General features: G+C 44.3%; 1 long non-coding RNA gene across 4 annotated transcripts in view; it reads left to right on the forward strand.

The window, feature by feature from the left end:
• The window catches only part of LOC108300512, a 91254-nt gene extending 72440 nt beyond the window's left edge, over positions 1 to 18814 (forward strand). For all 4 annotated transcript variants that reach the window (XR_005199211.1, XR_005199212.1, XR_001823465.2 and 1 more), the window contains exon 3: positions 18526 to 18814. This is a non-coding gene — a long non-coding RNA (uncharacterized LOC108300512). The remainder of the gene's footprint in view (positions 1 to 18525) is intronic.
• Positions 18815 to 19275: the final 461 nt, after the last annotated feature.

The following is a 19275-nucleotide window of genomic DNA, read 5'->3' on the forward strand; positions in this document are numbered from 1 at the left end:
AGTTAAAAGTGCTGACTGCTTTGTAAATGTGTACGCCTGGGAGATCAGACCTGTTGGTGTTTTCTCCTCTTCCTGCAGTATGTCACGTACCATGGGGTGCGGAGGGGGGATGAGAAAAACTGCATCAGGCAGGGACTCAGCAGAAGCGAGACAGACCCAGGGGGTGATTTTCTCCTCTGTGCCTTCTGGGAAGTTTTTGGGGTGAAATAGGGTTAAACTAAATGAGAAAACCTGAAGAAATGAGGCTTCACTTCCTTTGATTTGAAGCAGCAGAGGAAATGTGATGTGAAAAGCAAAAAGAGTAGGTACCACCATTAGAGCATGTTACAGTTTACAAGGGCATTCATGGGTGCTGGACTGCCGATCTTCACAAGCAACCCTGGGGGCCGGATTTTGTAATTGTCACTGTAATCTGGACAAGGATCTGGATAACAAGTCCAGCCAAGGTTAAGGACCACTGTTCTATGCTTTCCCTGAATTTATGGCTGCGGACCAGCTACCTTCTGACCCATTGCTTCTTAATCTTTAATGTGCATAAGAAACATGCGTGGCTGTTGTTAACTGTCAGATTCTGAATCAGGAGGTCTGGGAGGGCCTGAGATGCTGCTTTTCTAATCAGCTCCCAGGTGATGCTGCTGGTCCTGGAACCACCTTTGAATAGCAAGATAATCTGACCAATATACCTCCCTGATAGTGACCACCTGCAGCGCTGAGTGTCTTCTGACCCAGGGTCCCCAGCTGCGGTCAGGTGGACTCTCCCTTTTCTACATGGCCACCTGTCTTCCTCCCTACCCTCTTTGTATTAGGATTCTCCAAGGGACAGAACCAGCAGGAGACATATATGTCTATATAGGAATTTATTATTTGTTAGGGAGAATTGGTTCACACAGTTGCAAAGGCAAAGTTGCATGTCAAACCTTCTGCAAGATAGGGAATGAGAAAAGCTGGTATCTTGACTCAGTCCAAATCTGAAATCTCAAAACCAGGAAGGAGCCGGCAGGTGAACCCACAGGGCAGCCCCGAATCTGAGGCTGAAGGCCTGAGAGCCCCAAGCAGGCTGATGTTGCAAGTCCCAGAGTCAAAAGGCCAAAGGACTGGCGTCTGATTTCCAAGAGCAGGAGGAGAGAAAGCAAAGCATCCCGCGTGGGAAAGGAGAGAGAGATGGGGTGGGGTAGGGGAGAGGAATCTCAGTAAGCTGAATATACCCCTCCTCTGCCTGCTTTCCTCTGGCCATCCTGGCAGCTGACTGGAAGACCCCCATTGAGGGTGGGTCTTCTTCTTCCCGTCCACTAACTCCCAAGTTCACACCCTCTGAAAATACCCCCAGAGACACACCCGGAAACAATGCTTCGCCAGCCACCTTGGCCTCCCTCAGTCCAGTGAAGTGGACAGCTGACATTCACCCTCGCACTCTCTAGCCACGTGGGTATGAGACTCCGCCCGTTTGTGTGGTTGCACCCTGAGCCGTGGCGCTCCTTCCCTCCCACCACTGGCTTTGCTCCTGTGGCTCCCAGACTGGGCTTCCTTCCAGCACTGCTTCTGTTCCAGGGCTGGTGCCTTCCAGTGGCCCCATTTGTCGATGTCAGCCCAGTTCTAAGGTCTGCCAAGGCAGGAGGGAGGAAGGTTGTGCTGTGAAGACCAGAAAGCCTACTGTCTGGGATCAGATGATTTGAGTCCTGCTCTGCTACTTCCTGGCTGTACGACCTTGAGCAAAAGTTACCCGGCCTCCCTGAGCCTTAGTCTCCTCACATGTAAGGGGATGAAGATTGATGCCTTATAGGTTTACTGTGAGATTAAATTAGATGATGTGGGTAAGGTGCCCACGTCAGAGACTGGTATGCTCAATAAGCAATCATCCTATTATTAAGGAGGTTGGAACTAAGCATTTATTGAATATCCAGCATGTTCTGTACTTGGCACTAAGTGATTTATAGACAGCATTTCATTGGAGCCACAGAACAACCCTGCATGGTGCATGTCCTTTTCTCTATGGTATTGGCGAGGTAATTGAAATCAGGAAGGGTACTGACTCACCCAGGGATGCACAGCGAGCAGGCTCTAGGGCCAGAACTTGCATTCCTATTTGTTGGACTTTGAAGCCTTTTGCAGTTTTTTTTTTGTTGTTGAAATGGAGTCTCACTCTGATGACTGGAGTACAGTGGCGTGATCTTGGCTCACTGCAACCTCTGCCTCCCAGGTTCAAGGGATTCTCCTGCCTCAGCCTCCTGAGTAGTTGGGATAATTTTTGTATTTTTTGTAGAGATGGGGTTTTACTATTTTGGCCAGGCTGGTCTTGAACTCCTGACTTCAAGTGATCTGCCTGCCTTGGCCTCACAAAGTGCTGGAATTACAGGTGTGTGGCACTGCACCTGGTCCCTTTTGCAGGTTTCTTTGACAGAATTATTGCTGGTTTGACAGAGAAGACGGGCTCAATAAACATATGTCTTCTTAGATGTTTAGGGAAGGGAGAGCAGCACCTAGAGGACTGAAAGGCAGCCTTGCTGCTCTCCATTTGCCCTTGGAGGACAGACTGGCAGACAGGAGCAGGCAGGTAAGAGATGAACAGCCCTGTCAGAAAGTGACTTTGATGGGCAGATAATAACAAATGCTGTCTGTCCAGCCCCTGCCTTGTGAGCTAGGGAATGTAGGGCCTGCAGGAACTATAGGCTTTTGTGTCCCCCTCAAAAGCAAAAAGCAATCATTGTGTGTGTGCCCTAGTAGGTTGAGAAGGAGGAGCTAGTGGCAGCAGGGTGAGTAGAGTGGATGGGGAATGAATGAGATTTCCCTATGGCTGAGGCGTGGGATGGAACAGGGGCACACCAGCAGTCTCCCACCCAGTCTCCATGCAAAGGAGTCCTGTGGGGCCCAAGCTCACCCATGTCAACTTCTGCCAGACCCAAGCACTGCCCACTGTGAGTCTCTGCCTTTGCCACCTGTGGCACTAGGTTGTTGATGTGAAATGTAAATCGTGCCTCTGACAGAGCAGCCTGACAGCAGGGAGCATGGTAATGAGAACGTGGAAACATACTGGGGAGGCTGCAGGGAGCCAGCAGCTCTGACTCCCAAATAACGGGCTATGGGGCTTGTCTGGTCCCTTGCAGAGCACTCTTGCCCATCCCAGGCCTTGTAGGTGGAATGAGGAAATCACAGAGTGAGGGAGGGGGACTGAGGCTAAAGACCTTAGATATGGCTGTCCCAGAGACTGGTAACTTAGCCCACTGTCACCTCCAACCGGGCAAGCTGTGGCAGAGTGCCCGCCATGCTCCTCAGAACGGTGGTAGCCTTGCCATGCTGTGCAGTAGGAGGACAGTGTTGCTGTTTGCACTGCCCTTTCACTCCTCTTAGTGCAGACACTAAGATGAACCCATTTCGTGGAGGAAGAGATGGAGCTAAGAAGAATTCAGCCAAAGTCTCCTGGCTTCCTGGTGTTGGTGTTGGCTCTATTTTACCGGGTGGGAAATAGAGCTCCACCTTACTTCATACCAGCTCTTGTAGCTCTAAAGCTTGTAGTTGTCTGTCTTGAAAAATTTGCAGATTTTACACAATTACAGGGGAAAAAAAGGACTGTGATGTATGCTTCTTTATTTATAAAGCTGGATTCATACATTTCTGATAGTTCTATTATGTCTCACAGTTACCAAAATTCTTTTTCTCCGAGACTGGGGAGTAAGGGCTTTGCAGAAGAGTCCTCTCTCCCCATCCTTATAACTGCTAAATTGAGATTCTCTAATTCACTTAAAGCTTTATTTATTTTTAACTTTTCATTTTGAATTAATTTCAGTTTTAAGAAAAAAGTAGCAAAAATAGTACAAAGAATTTTCATACACTCTTTACCCAGATTCCCCCAAATGTTGCCATCTTATATAACTTAGAGTATAATGATCAAAATCAGGAAATTAACATAGATAAGATACTCTTACATAATCTGTAGCCCTCATTCGAATTTTGCCAGTTTTCCCAATACTGCCCTTTTCTTAGTCCAGGACCCAGCCCAGGGCCAGACATTGCCTTGGCTGTCACATCCCCGTAGGCTTCTGTAATCTGGGATAGTTCTTTAGTTGTTCTTTGTCTCGCATTACCTTGACATTTTTGAAAAATACTGCCTAGTTATCATCTAGATCATCCTTAATTTGGATTTCTGTGATGTTTCTTTGAGATTTAAATCCAGGTTATACATTTTTGGCAAGAATACCGCAGAAGTGATGTTGTGTCCTTCCCAGATCATATCAGGAAGCATGTAATCAATTTGTTTTATTATTGGTGATAACTTTGACCTCTTATTTAAGGTGGGACTGCCAGATTTCTCTACCGTTAAGTTCCTAAAAAAGTATTTTGTGGAGAGATAATTTCTAGATATCCTATTTCTTATCATATTCTGCCCACTGATTTTAGGATTCATTAATGATTTAGCCTGAAATAATTATTTATTTCCATTTTTTATTTTTTTTGAGACAGGGTCTTGCTTTGTCATCCAGATTGGAGTGCAGTGGTGCAGTCTCGGCTCCCTGCAGCCTTGACCTCCTGTGCTCCAGCGATCCTCCCACCTCAGTCCCTGAAGTAGCTGGGACAGCCAGGACCACACACCCGGCGTTTTTTTTTTTTTTTTTTTTTTTTGTAGAGGTAAGATTTCATCATGTTGCCCAGGCTGGTTGCGAACCCCTGAGCTCAAGCGATCTACCCACCTTGGCCTCCTAAAGTGCTAGGATTATGGGCATGAGCCACGCCGCCCAGCCTGACATAATTATTACTGTGGAGTTTAATTCATATATAAATATAAAGACAAATATAGTTATAAAGCAAAACGAACAGAACTTTGTAGGCATATTGGCAGGATTGTATCACTTACATCTGGAACACTATTTGCTTGGTTCTCTTCATATTTTGATCTCATTTAGTACAGTTTAGTCAGTTGTTAATACACAAAATGTTGAACGTCACATCTTCGCCACTGTGTTTACTTTCAGGAGTGACAATGTTTCAGCTGCTGCCTGATCGTGCCATCTGATTCATCCTTGTCTTTCAGAGCAAACAGCCCCACTGGAGCTCAGCACTGCCTTCTAAATTTGATCTGAACCTAAGCTCTGTCTCTTCTATTTAGGCTGAAGATATGTGGTATTGCTCTGTGTGCCCCAGCAATTCTAATTTCCACTCAGTACCAGCCTTTGCTTGGTGAATGACTCAGCATTTTACAATCTGACATTTTAACAGAAGCACTTTGCTATTAAACTGAAGCCATATATTAAAGTTAAACCCCGAAGCCAGCATGGGTCCAACAAAGGTTAGACAAAGATAAGACTATTTGTCACACCTACCAGCCTGCAGTGCATACCAGGAATGAAATGAGATTCCTAAACCAGAGCAGGCTGGGGCCTTTGACTTCTACTTCTAATGTGAAGAAACTCTCCATTGAGGCAGCTGTCACTCTGGAATCGACAGACCCTCTCTTGGCTGTGTTGATAGACTAGTACTAGAGGGGTTCTGTGCTCTAGATCTGAGTCCCCGGTTAGGACAGGGTATTTTAAGTGGGTTTAAAAGTTGAGCCAGGTGTGGTGGCTCACGCCTGTAGTCCAGCACTTTGGGAGGCCAAGGTGGGTGAATTACCAGAGGTCAGGAGTTTGAGACCACCCTGGCCAACATGGCGAAACTGCATCTCTACTAAAAATACAAAAAGGCATGGTGCTGCATGCCCAGAATCCCAGCTACTCAGGAGGCTGAGGCAGGAGAATTGCTTGAAGCTGGGGTGCGGGGGTGCAGTGAGTTGAGATCACGCCACTGCACTCTAGCCTGGGCAACAGAGTAAGACTCTGTTTCAAAAAAAAAAAAAGTGGAACTTTCAAATTGGGAAAATTATAAACTACAAGTGAGTTGTTAATGATTTCTGTTTTGTACCAAAGAAGAATTGATGGAATAGAAAAGAAAGTCTATAGAAAGCCTTCCTATATGAGCATCGAGAGGGCAGGTTGTCCATTGAGTGATGGTTCTTCCCGCATCATGTATTTCAGGTGTACAGAATTGTTGATGTCTTCCCTGCTCACGGAAGTCCTGGCCAGGAGGGATGGCTATTTGAGTATATCCCCCTTTTGTCTGTGTTCTACCTATACAATAGTAGTGATCCAGGGCACTTTTCTTTGTTAGCCTTGCTATGTCTTGCTCTTCCTGAGTATGAGAGGAGAGCAAGAGGTAACTAGAAGGGGAAAAGGAGAGGACAAGGCCATGAATGTTGAACAGGGGGAGAAAGTCAGGGAAATGCAGCTACTTCTGTCTCTGTCCCTTTCCAATATCCTACCATCTAAATCCTGATACTTTAGGTCCTCTAAATCCTCCAGTGAGGCCCTAGCACCCCTGGAGATTCAGCCCCACCTCTCCTAGCCCACTGCAAACTTGTTTGTCCCTTAACAAGCAGTCTTAAAGCCACCCCATAGCCCTCAGGCTTGCCAGAGCTCTCTGCTCTTACCTAGAATCTGCATCATTTATTCATTCATCCATCAATCTTTTATTGGTGCCTGTTCTAAGCCAGTCTAGGGGTTATGCTAAGTATTGGATATATTAAAAAAAAAACCCAGACATGATTCTTACCCTTAGGGAACTCCTGGTTTAGTGGGGGAACAAGTTTTTAAGTAGATAATCATAATGCAGTAATAAGGTAGTATTCACTAAGCACCATGTATCCCTTCAAAATCGCTTTACTCATTTAATGCCCATGATCACCCTAGGAAGTAGGTGCTGCTATTTTATATAGTTTACTACAGATGAGCCACAGTAAATAAAATTATTTATTTATTGTATAAATAATTTACCTAAGGTCATACAGCTAATAAGTGGCAGGGCAGAGATTTGAACCCAGACGAACTGGCTCCAGAGGTCAGGCTAATGACTGGTGTGCTTTACTGCCTTGAAGTGGGTCAAGTATGGTAGTGGGTACCCTAAGTGTTATAGGCACATGGGGCAGGGCCTGGTGGAGGTGATGGGGTGGTTGAGGGTGGTCTAGGTCTGGTGAGGTGTAGGAGGTAACTCGGTGGGGGTCTGGGCAGCTGAAGGTTCCTTCCCTCCCTCCTTTGTTTTTCCTGCCTTCAATATTTCCTGAACATGCGTTATGTGCTGGGCAGGCTACTTACTAGGTACTGGGGACCAAGGATGGGCTTAATGTAGCCTGAGACCCTTGTACACACCCTACTTGAGAGAGCCATGTGGTTAGTGTTCTACTAGCAGCATGGACGTGAGTGGCTGCAGGAGCAGTGTGGAGGACTTCCTGGAGGAGGTGAGAAGTCCATCCTGTGGGAAGAAGGGGAAAGTTGTACTTGGTTTGGTTGCTCCAAAACGCTTAAGAAAAGATTTTTTTTTTTTTTTTTTTTTTTTTGAGATGGAGTCTCGCTCTTTCACCCAGGCTAGAGTGCAGTGGTGCGATCTTGGCTCACTGCAAGCAGACCAAGCAGCTGGTCAGTAGGGTAGTGACCCAGAACATCTGCCAGTACCTGAGCCTTCAGTACAGCCGCCAAGAGAGCCTGGACAGTGGCCTTCCGGAGGAGGTGCTCTTCGGAAGCCTGGATCTGCTCACTTTACCTCCAGGGTTAAGCAATTCTCCCTGCCTCAGCCTTCCAAGTACCTGGGATTACAGGCACCTGCCACCACACCCAGCTATTTTTTTGTATTTTTAGTAGAGACAGGGTTTTGCCATGTTGGCCAGGCTGGTCTTGAACTCCTGACCTCAGGTGATCCGCCCACCTCGGCTTCCCAAAGTGCTGGGATTACAGGCGTGAGCCACCGCGCCTGGCCAAGTATAGATATTTAATCAAGTCAATTGAGCTCTGAGTTCCTGTTAGCCAAGGTTGATGGGAAGTCTAAAAACCAGTCATTACTCGGGGCTGCCCCCTGACAATGTTTTCCAGGAACCCCACAATGGATGTGGGTTTCAGTCTGTGGTTTCCACTCTGCAGGTACCTGAGACTGCTCTTCCACCATCTGTTTAGCACTGTGGTGCCTCCTGAACCTGTCTTGCCTCCCAGCTTCCTGTCCAGACCAGCCTGGTCTCTTGGACAGCTTTGGGGGTGACACCAGTCTCACCATGACTCTCTGTAATTTCCAAGGCCCAGGGCTTGGTGCCTGCATTTCACCTGGCCCCATGCAGCCAGCAGCCTGCACAATCTCAGCCCTCACCAACAGGCTGTCCTGGAGCCCACCCTCCTTTCTCCTCATTTCAAATGAAATATGGAACCATGTTGACCGCCCCCTGGTGGCTGCGGAGCCTTGGCCTTGGGAACAGTGCTTAATTCTTTTTTTTAAATGGTATTTGGCTCTGGGGTACATGTGCACATCCTGCACCCTGCAGGATTGTTGCATAGGTACATACATGCCATGGTGGTTTGCTGTCTCCATCGCTGTCCCCCACCATTGCCTATGTCAGGCATTTCTCCTGGTGTTATCCCTCTCCATCTTCCCTGCACCCCCTGATGTCCCTCCCCTCCCCTCCACTCCCCCACCTAGCCCCGTGAGTGTTGTTCCCTTCCCCATGTCCAAGCGTTCTCATTGTTCATCACCCGCCTATGAGTGAACACATGTGGTATTTGGTTTTCTGCTCTTGTGTCAGTTTGCTGAGAATGATGGTTTCTAGATTCATCCTTGTCTCTACAAAGGACACAAACTTGTCATTTTTTTTATGGCTGCATAGTATTCCGTGGTGTATATGTGCCACATTTTCCTTGTCCAGTCCATCATCGATGGGCATTTGGGTTGATTCCAGGTCTTTGCTATCATAAACAGCACCACAATGAACATACATGTGCATGTGTCTTTATAATAGAATGATTTATAATCCTTTGGGTATATACCCAGTAATGGGATTGCTAGGTCAAATAGAATTTCTATTTCTAGGACCTTGAGGAATCGCCACACTGTCTTACATAATGGTTGAACTAATTTATACTCCCGCCAACAGTGTAAAAGTGTTCCCACTTCTCCACATCCTCTCCAGCATCTGTTGTCTTCAGATTTTTAAATGATCACCATTCTAACTGGTGTGAGATGGTATCTCAATGTGGTTTTGATTTGCATTTCTCTAATGACCAATGATGATGAGCATTTTTTCATGTTTTTGGCCACATATTTGTCTTCTTTTGAAAAAATGTCTGTTCATATCTTTTGCCCACTTTTGAATGGGTTTGTTTGTTTTTTTCTTGTAAATCTGCTTTAGTTCTTTGTAGATTCTGAATATTAGCCCTTTGTCTGATGAGTAGATTGCAAAAATTTTTTCCCATTCTGTTGGTTGCTGGTTTATTCTAATGATTGTTTCTTTTGCTTTGTAGAAGCTCTTAAGTTTATTTAGGTCCCATTTGGCTATTTTGGCTTTTGTTGCCATTGCTTTTGGTATTTTAGTCATAAAGTTCTTGCCTGTGCCTATGTCCTGAATGGTGTTGCCTAGGTTTTCTTCTAGGGTTTTTATGGTGTTAGTTCTTATGTTTAAATCTTTAATCCATCTGGAGTTAATTTTTGTGTAAGGTGTAAGGAAGGGGTCCAGTTTCAGCTTCCTGCCTATGGCTAGCCAGTTTTCCCAACATCATTTATTAAACAGGGAATCCTTTCCCCATTGCTTGTTTTGGTGAGGTTTGTTAAAGATCAGATGGTTGTAGATGTGTGGCATTGCTTCCGAGACCTCTGTTCTGTTCCATTGGTCTATATTTCTGTTTTGGTACCAGTACATGATGTTTTGATTACTGTAGCCTTGTAGTATAGTTTGAAGTCAGGCAGCATGATGCCTCCAGCTTTGTTCTTTTTGCTTAGGATTTTCTTGGCTATGCGGGCTCTCTTTTGGTTCCATATGAAGTTTAAAGTGTTTTTTTTTTTCCAATTCTGTGAAGAATGTCAATGGTAACTTGACGGGGATAGCATTGAATATATAAATTAATTGGGGCAGTATGGCCATTTTCACAATACTGATTCTTCCTAACCATGAGCGTGGAATGTTTTCCCATCTGTTTGTGTCCTCTCTTATTTCCTTGATCAGTGGTTTGTAGTTTTCCTTGAAGAAATCTTTTACATCCTTTGTAAGTTGTATTCCTAGGTATTTTATTCTCTTTGTAGCAATTGTAAATGGGAGTTCACTCATGATTTGGCTCTCTGTCTGTTTTTGGTGTATAGGAATGCTTGTGATTTCTGCACATTGATTTTGTATCTTGAGACTTTGCTGAAGTTGCTTATCAGCTTAAGGAGGTTTTGGGCTGAGATGATGGAGTCTTCTAAATATACGATCATGTTGTCTGCAAATAGGGACAATTTGACTTCCTCTTTCCCTAATCGAATGTCCTCTTGCCTAATCGCTCTGGCTAGAACTTCCTATACTATATTGAATAGGAGTGGTGAGAGAGGGCATCCTTGTCTAGTGCCAGTTTTTAAAGGGAATGCTTCTAGTTTTTGCACATTCAGTATGATATTGGCTGTGGGTTTGTCGTAAATAGCTTTTATTGTTTTGAGATATGTTTCATCGATACCTGGTTTATTGATAGTTTTTAGCATAAAGGGCTGTTGAATTTTGTTGAAGGCCTTCTCTGCATCTATTGAGAAAATCATGTGTTTTTGTCTTTGGTTCTGTTTATGTGGTGAATTATGTTTATAGATTTGTGTATGTTGAACCAGCCTTTCATCCCTGGGATGAAGCCTACTTGATCTCACATGCAAGAATCACATAGACTCAAAATAAAGGGATGGGAGAAGATTTACCAAGCAAACGGAGAGCAAAAAAAAGCAGGGGTAGCAATCCTAGTCTCTGATAAAATGGACTTTAAACCAACAAAGATCAAAAGAGACAAAGAAGGGCATTACATATTGGTAAAAGGATCAATGCAACAAGAAGAGCTAATGATCCTAAATATATACGCACCCAATACAGGAGCACCCAGATACATAAAGCAAGTTCTTAATGACCTACAAAGGGACTTAGACTCCCTCACAATAATAGTGGGAGAGTTTAACACTCCACTGACAATATTGGACAGATCAATGAGACAGAAGTTCAAGAAGGATATCCAGGACTTGAACGCAGATTTAGACCAAGCAAACCTAATAGACATTTACAGGACACTCCACCCCAAATCCACAGAATACATATTCTTCTCAGCACCACATTGCACTTACTCCAAAATTGACCACATAATTGGAAGTAAATCACTCCTCAGTAAATGCAAAATAACGGAAATCATAACAAACACTTTCTCAGACCACAGTGCAATCAAGTTAGAACTCAGGATTAAGAAAAGCACACAAAACCCCACCATCACAGGGCAACTGAACAACTTGCTCATCAATGAAAAATGGATAAACAATGAAATAAAGGCAGAAATAAAAATGTTCTTCGAAACCAACGAGAATGAAGACACAACATATTAGATCCTATGGGACACATTTAAAGCAGCGTCTAGAGGGAAATTTACAGCAATATAAATGTCCACATAAGAAACAAGGAAAGATCTAAAATTGACGCCCTATCGTCAAAATTGAAAGAGCTAGAGGAACAAGATAAAAAAAACTCAAAAGCAAGCAGAAGACAAGAAATAACTAAGATCAGAGCAGAACTGGAGATAGAGACACAAAAAAAAGCCTTTAAAAAAATCAATAAATCCAGGAGCTGATTTTTTGAAAAGATCAACAAAGTAGACAGACTGCTAGTTAGGCTAAAAAGAAAGAAAATGGAGAAGACTTGAATAGATGCAGTGAAACTGCTTAATTCTTACCAGCAGGAAACATTCCTTTCCAGGGACTATGGAGAAACAAGAGAAGAAGTAACTGTAACAGGAGCATTCCAGGCAGAGCAGGAAGCATGTGCGTCCCTGTGCTGGGTCTGTTGGGTCTTTGAGCAGGGGTGTAGGATGTCACTGGGGGATCAGAGGAAGAGGGAGGTTGGAGCGGCTCGTGGAGGCCTTAAAGGGCCAACTGTCAGGAAAAACCCTGGCATTTACCTGAAGCAGGGCACTGATGTGGCCAGATCTGGAGCTTAGGAAGATTGTGGTAACTGTGAATGTGTGTGCATGTGTGTGTGAACGCCTGCAGGCATGTGCACATGGTCAGTGTGTGTATGTGTGTGTGCATGCATGCTCATGTGTGTGCACAGCCATGTAACAAAACTCAACTAAGAACCACCTAACCTACTGTGTGATTTCCTCCAGGGTGGGTCCTGGTATTGGTAGTGTCCTAATTCCTTCTGAAATGATGTGCCATGTGGGACTATACAGCCCGTGGACCTGCAGCAAGGTGCTTGTCCCGCTTCACCTGGGCTCTTATTCCAGGTAAAGCCAAGGGCAGGGTGGGGAGATAATCGCCCATGTCCCACGGGATAGGTGAGCAGTGAAGACCAGTCAGAGCAGTGACAACATTAATTTTGTATTTTCATCCTTGGGAAACCAAAAAGGATGGACCTTAGAAGACTCGTCTGCTCTGGCTCCTTAGCAGAAGTGAGGGAGAGATGAGACCAGAGGTTTTTCATTTCCCCACAATCTCAGCCAGATCCAGTTTCAAGGACTGGGAGCTTCCTCTCTGTGCCAAGAAGATGCCCAACTCCCCCTAGTCCTCGAATGACTGCAAAGGCAGGGGGACTGCAAGCGACTCCAGAGCTGGGTAATGAGATGAGAGGAAAAAGTGCCCAGCTGTGACATTAAGTGGGATTTATTTTCATCATCTCAGGTTCCCTATTGTATGGCATACTCCTTCACCACCTGCACGTACAGCCATATTTTAGGATACAACTGCGAGGGTTTCAGGGCTCTCTGAGAAATAATGGCTCTGTGCTGTCACTGCATAGATGTGCCCTTTCCAAATATACAAAACAGGAAGGTGACCTGCTGATTCAGTGGAAGGCAATAAACCACGCATTCAATTAGAATGACATACGTTTAATCACAATTGTCTAATGGTATTTGAGATTTCTTATTTAATCAGTAATGAGGCTACCCAGCAATTAATGTTCCTGGAATTGTGGCTGCCCTTACCAGCGCAGTGTTGATTTTAAACAAATCTTTCATTTTATATCCTCTTTCTATTTCTGGAGTTAATAAAGGTGCTCTAATGAGTTGTATTAAAACATCAATTTCTTCTTTTGTTGCACTTACAAGTTTATCATGGGTTTTAATCAAAATACTGAGGTACTCTGTAGGAAAGGGTTTTCCACATCAGATTTTGCCTGGATGGAGAAGCCGAGATGGGAGATGGTGCGTCTCATTTGTTTCTGACTCTCCCAGCTGTTCGGGCCCCGTGGGAGAGGTTTGAGGGCAGGGACAGCTTCATAGGTGACCTGTGAGGTTGACCAAGGCCCTGTGCTTAGAAGGTCCCTAAGCTTGGTTTGGTGTTCTGCTATTGCTGTCTTGGAAGTCTTTTGAACAAGGGGCCCCTACGTTTTCATTTTGCACTGGGCCTTGCAAATTATGTGGCTGATCCTGTTTGAGGATTTGTGAGAATAGGCATGGGTTGATGGTCAGAGGGCAGTGCACAGGAGGCTGCCTCCATGCCTCACCTCAAGTTGGTGCTGTGGGATCCCCAGGCTGCACAGGGCAATGTGTGGTGGGCAGAAGAAGCTGGTAGGGACAGGGGAGATAAGATCTGTCTCTGGCTTCCCCACGTGGCCTTTTCTGTCCCCAAAACATCCTTCTTCTTGCAGTCCTAAAGCTTAGGGTGTAGAAATATAAAACAAAAGTAGATGTGAATGAAAAGGGGCATTTATAAAAATTCTTTTTGGGAGGGGAATGTTTTTCTCTCAAATCTGTTTTTGAATAGTTACAACAATGGGTGACATTTATGGAGTACCAACCATGGCCCATGGCCTAAGCACTTTACATATTTTATCTCACTTAATACAACAATCCCATGAGATGGGTACAATGATTAATCCTAACTAAATTAAGGAAACTGAGTCAAGAGAGGTTAAGTATGTTGCCCAAGGCCATGCAGCCAATAAATGACAGAACCAGGCTTACATCCAAATGTGGGTTCTGGCATGGTAGAGACGGGCTTTGGAGAGAGGCAGATCTGAGTTTGTGGCTGCTTCCGCCATTGGTTAGCTGTGTGACCCAGGGCAAGTCACTTAACCTCTCTGTGTTCCAGTTTCCATATTTGTAAAGTGGAGGGGATAGGACCTATCACATAGGGCTAATTTGAAAATTAAGCAAAATAATACATTGATCACATTTAGTCTGGTGCCTGACATGGTGACCAGCTAAATGCATGGTTGTTTCTCTGCCTCCATATAAATGTATACCCCAGCTCTCTTCCTGCAGAAAACCTTTCTCATCTGCCCTCGTCTCACACTCCTCACTCATTTGCTGTACTATTTCCTTGAGAATTGTATTCACACCAGTACATTGATATATGCTTATTTATATTAATTTGTTTAACAATAATTTGTTGAGCACACAGAATAATATGAATTTAGCAGTAATTGTGCTCCGGCCATGAGCAAGGCACTGCAGTAGGTACTGTATGATGTTTAAGGCACTGCCATGATTGTGAAGTGTCCGGGCAATTGAAGAATGGAACTTATGCCCTGAGGGACTCAGAATTTACTTGGGAGGTGCAAGCCATAACAAACATGTGAGATACGAAAATAACCAAGAAAATATTCTATAATTGTGTCAAAATGAGTGTACAAAGGAGAATAAGAGTGTGTGAATTCATTCATTCGTTCATTCATTCATTCATTCATTCATTATTTAGGTGTTTGTATTAGGTACTGTGGCAGATGCTGGGAATATAATGATGAGTAAAACCCATAAGATCCCTGTCCTCTTGGAGTTTATATTCGAATAGAGGTGACAGACACTGAATAAATGGAATGGATGCACATGTAATTAGTTACAGTTGTAATAAGTGATAGGAAAGAAAAAGTGGGATGGGTGGTTAGTACTCAGAGGATGGGGCAGACTGCCACAGACCAGGGTAATTAGAGAGTTGTTTGTGGGAAAGGTCCAATTGAAGAATGGTTGATGTGAATAGCCAGAGAGACAAGATGAGGGCCAAAGGTCAGGACATAGGAACAGTGTTCAGATGTTAATAGTAATAGTCTATACTTGGATTATACTTTCATATTTCACAGTGATTTCCCATAAATGCTGCTTTAGTCAGAATAGATGAAGTCATGCTGCAGTAACAAACAACCCTAATAGACACAGGGTTATGTCTTGTTCATCTACTTGTGTGGGGGTCTGCTCTGCTCATCATAGTCACTCAGGGACGAGGTCCATCTCAACCTGTGCTTTTAGGATCACCATGGCAAGGAAAAGGGAATGGTGCAATGGCTCTATCTTAGTTGTCTACCACTGCATAACACAGTACTATAAAACTTGGTGGCTTAAAACAATGTGCCCTTATAATGTCACCATTTCTGTGGGTTAGGAATCCAGATGTGCTTTAGCTGAGTGGTCTGGCTCAGGGTCTTTCATTAGACAGCAATCAAAATGTCTGCTGAGGCACAGTCATCTCGACTTAATAAGATCAGGTCAACTTCCAAGTTCATTCACATGGTTGTTGGCAGGTGACCTTCTCCATTAGGGCAAGCATGTGAAAAGAGCGAGCGAGCGAGAGAGAGAGAGAGAGAGAGAGAGAGAGAGAATGCCAGCAAGATGGAAGCCACGTTTTTTTATTACCTAATCTTGGAGGCAACATTCCATTTGCCGTATTCAATTCACCAGAAGCGATTGGCTGGGCCTTGCTCACTCTCCAGGGGAAGAGACCACACAAATGGATACATGGCGGGAAGCGAGTGTCACTGGGAGCTGTTTTGGAAAGTGCCTAGGAGAGGATGCTTCAACCTCCATCCAGTCCATGAAGGTGTGATACATGGCCGCCCTTAAGTTCAGGGGGGCAAGGAAGTACTATAACACTACCATGTGCATGGAGGTAGAGCCGGTGTATTTGTGCAGCTTTGATACAACATAAATGATCCCACAACACAGAGACTTGTTTACTACTGAGAGGGTCTGTGCAAGGTATTATCGGGGAAAAGTCAGAAAGTCAAATTAGGGTTTACGAGATTAATTGGCTTGAAGGAAATAGGTAGTCGATGAATATTTTTGAACATGAGAGTAATTTTAACCATAATTTAAACAATAATTATTAATTGGCATTTTAAATGGAAGGAGAAATATATGTGCAAGGGAAAAATTCAGAGGGATATGTATTAAAAAGCAATGTTCTTTTCCATCCCCAGCGCCTAGCTCTCCTTTCCCAGAATAGAACATTTTTTTGTTTCTCTTGTATATCTTGGAAACATTTAGGGATAGCTAAACTATATATGTACATATTCCTCCTCTCCTTTAAAATCAATTAGACATGTCTATTGTTTTGTATCTCACTTTTACACCTCACTGTATATCTTGGAGTGATTTCACAGCACCTATAGGTTTATCTCAGTGAAGCTTTTAGACAGATTTAAACCGGTGGCCATGTGGAAGAGAGCAAAGAGAATGGAGTAAGCTAGACCAATTGAGAGGCTCTTTCAACAATTCTGATTATTTTCATTCATTCATTCATCAAACATTCATTTAGGTCCCTGCTGGGCGCTGTGATATCAAGTCACATAAGAAATGATCCTTGTTTTCAAAGAGCTCAAGGGAGCTCAGACAAGTAAACAAATAAATCATCATATAGTGTGCTCAAGTATTGTAACTGGAGTGAAGTGACAGTTGTCTAGATTGGGATGTCTCCATGAGATAAAAAACATGAGCGTCTGAAATACCCTTTCTTTGGAAAAAATGGCAGTGAGTATGGTTTGATAAAGGGTTGCTCTGGGCCCTCCTGAGGGGGGAATTGACATATCTTTCATTTGTTTTATACTCTGCATCCTCTTTCCTCTTTCACTTGCACACAGTGACACAATGTCTGATGCAGGCCAGTGTGGCTGAGAAAAAGACTAGGGAGAGCCTCACGATGGACCTCATGGTTTCTCTGTCGTTTCTCACCTTTGTGGATAGAATCTCTGCCTCCCGCCTGGCTGTAGTACAAACAGTGAGCAAATTCTTGATTATGCAGGAAGATGAGCCTCTGATTCATTTTTGATGTTCAGTGTTATGAGGCAAGCTTCCCGGCCATCTGTTCAAAGGAGGAACGTGGTACATATTTTGATTATTTTATTTTTATCTTAATCAAGTGGCAACTTTCCATCTTGATGCATCTTAACCTGAGCAGTTGTGGCTGGGAGGCAATGGGCTTGAACAGACTGAGGAGGGAGGGGGAAAGCTATGCCACCTGGCGTAACACTGGTGTTAGATGCAGAAGGAAAGACCCCTTGGCACAGCCCTTTCACCTGCCTAATTAGTGAAGAAATTTCAAGCCCTCCAGTGGGCACTGAAATGCTCAGAGTGCCAGGCTCCTGGGGCTCATTACACAAATGAGGGCAGAAGACAGAAATGGTCAGGATCTGCTGGTTACAGTCTGGGGGCCGAGGGGAGCCTGGGCTGGGGACAAGAGGCATCTGGAGCTGTAAAGGGGCAGCTTCCTGAAATGGTATAGGGAGGTAGCTGCAAAGCTTCCTCATTAGACTCAGCCCATGTCTCAGTCCTTTACTGACTTTAAGGAATTGAAGTTTTTCAGCCAATGGCGTTTGATGGAAATGTGCAATTATGTTCCAGGAGCTGGCTCTAGGACCTCACGGAATGAGTGAGATGGAGCAGATAGCCATAATCTAGCCATTTGTCTTAGTTTGAGTTTCCCTGAAAACTGAGCCTGAAACAAGGATTCAGGAGCAGTGAGTTTATTTGGGGGTGATCCAAGGCCAGGGAGTGAGGGAGCAGAATGAGACAGGCAGGGAAGGAGGGAAAGTCAGTCTTGAGCTGGCTGCCATGGCGGGCAACTGTGCCCAGTTCTGGTGAGGATCTGTCAGGAGTGTCCCCTTGGACACTTCACTTTGGAGGGGAAGCGGGTACATTTATTCACTGATTTCAGAACCCGCTGGTTGAGGTTGCCTTCAGACTGCCCTGCACTCTAAGACCCTGGAATTCTGGATAAAAATCTCTGTGGGAAAGAAATAGAAAGGTGGTCCCCTGCACCATTCATGGAGACTGACTCTCACAGCTGTAGCTGAAATCCTAGTGGGCTGAGGGGGAAGTGGAATGGGGGCACAGAACACATCCCAGTCACCCCTGGAGCCAGGAAGTGGGGAGGAGAGGGGTACTGCATGGCTATCAAGAGTTACCGTGCATGAATTTGGTTGGGATGGGGGCACCAATTCCAGTCCCCAAATTCAGACGGGTAAGAAATCTCCAATTATGTCCTTGCCCATAAGTAAAGCTAATTTTGGCTCCGTGTTCCCATTGTACTGTGCTAGTGGGAAATTTCATCTCATTTGAGACTCTCCTCCCTGTGCGCCAACTTTCTTACCAGCTCCATAGTCGGTTCTGATTTCTGTGAGCCACTGGAAGACTCGGAGAAGATATCTATAGAGAACAGACTGTTATACTTACATTGTACATGATTTTTCTTTTTGTGTGTGTGGTGGTAATTCTTCTGGTTAACTAGTCAGGTCGAACAAACTATTTTCTTTTTTCTCTTTCGCAGGTGGCTTTATTTTTGCAGATGTTGGAGGTCTTCTGTGAATCACTGTGTGCAGAGAATATTTCTTTGTAAGAAGATGGAATAGTTTTTGTGACTGGTTACTGTCCCACTGTCCTTCCACCAGGGGCTTGGTCCCCTGTGATCTGGGAGCTCACCCTTGCAGGCAGCTCCAAGTGACAGAGTGGCCTCAGTGTGTGACAACTGATATCTAGATGCTGGCAGCGCTTGGAAGAAGTTGCTGTATGTTTCTTATTACTTTAATCATAAATAAGCCTGTGGGTCTGTTTATTTTTTGACTGCTCAGAAAGACCTTTTAAAATTTAATAAAAATTATTCTGTAAACTTGAATTTGTTTTGATATCTAGTTCTATAAGTTTTAACACATATATACCTTTGTGGAACCACATAAACCTAATCAGGATTCAGAGCTATTTCATGATGCTCAAGAAAACTCCCTTATGCTCCCACCCCACGTATACAGACCCTGGAAACCACTATTCTGTTCTCCATCATCATAATTTTGCCTTTTCAAGAATAAAATCTAAATTTTTGTGTTTCAAATGTTGGCATAAAATCCAATACTTAAAGTAGTTCTAGACTTCTATTCACACACACACACACACACACACTCACACGCGTTCTTATCTTCTGGTTTGTTGCAGCACGGATTAGACAGCAGTTGCACAGATACATGGGTTAAGGTGGCCCATGAAGACACCATTAGAAGGACACTCTTGGAAAAGACGACCCATT

This window comes from Cebus imitator, unplaced genomic scaffold (assembly GCF_001604975.1).
Source record: "Cebus imitator isolate Cc_AM_T3 unplaced genomic scaffold, Cebus_imitator-1.0 Scaffold28, whole genome shotgun sequence".
NCBI lineage: Eukaryota > Metazoa > Chordata > Mammalia > Primates > Cebidae > Cebus > Cebus imitator.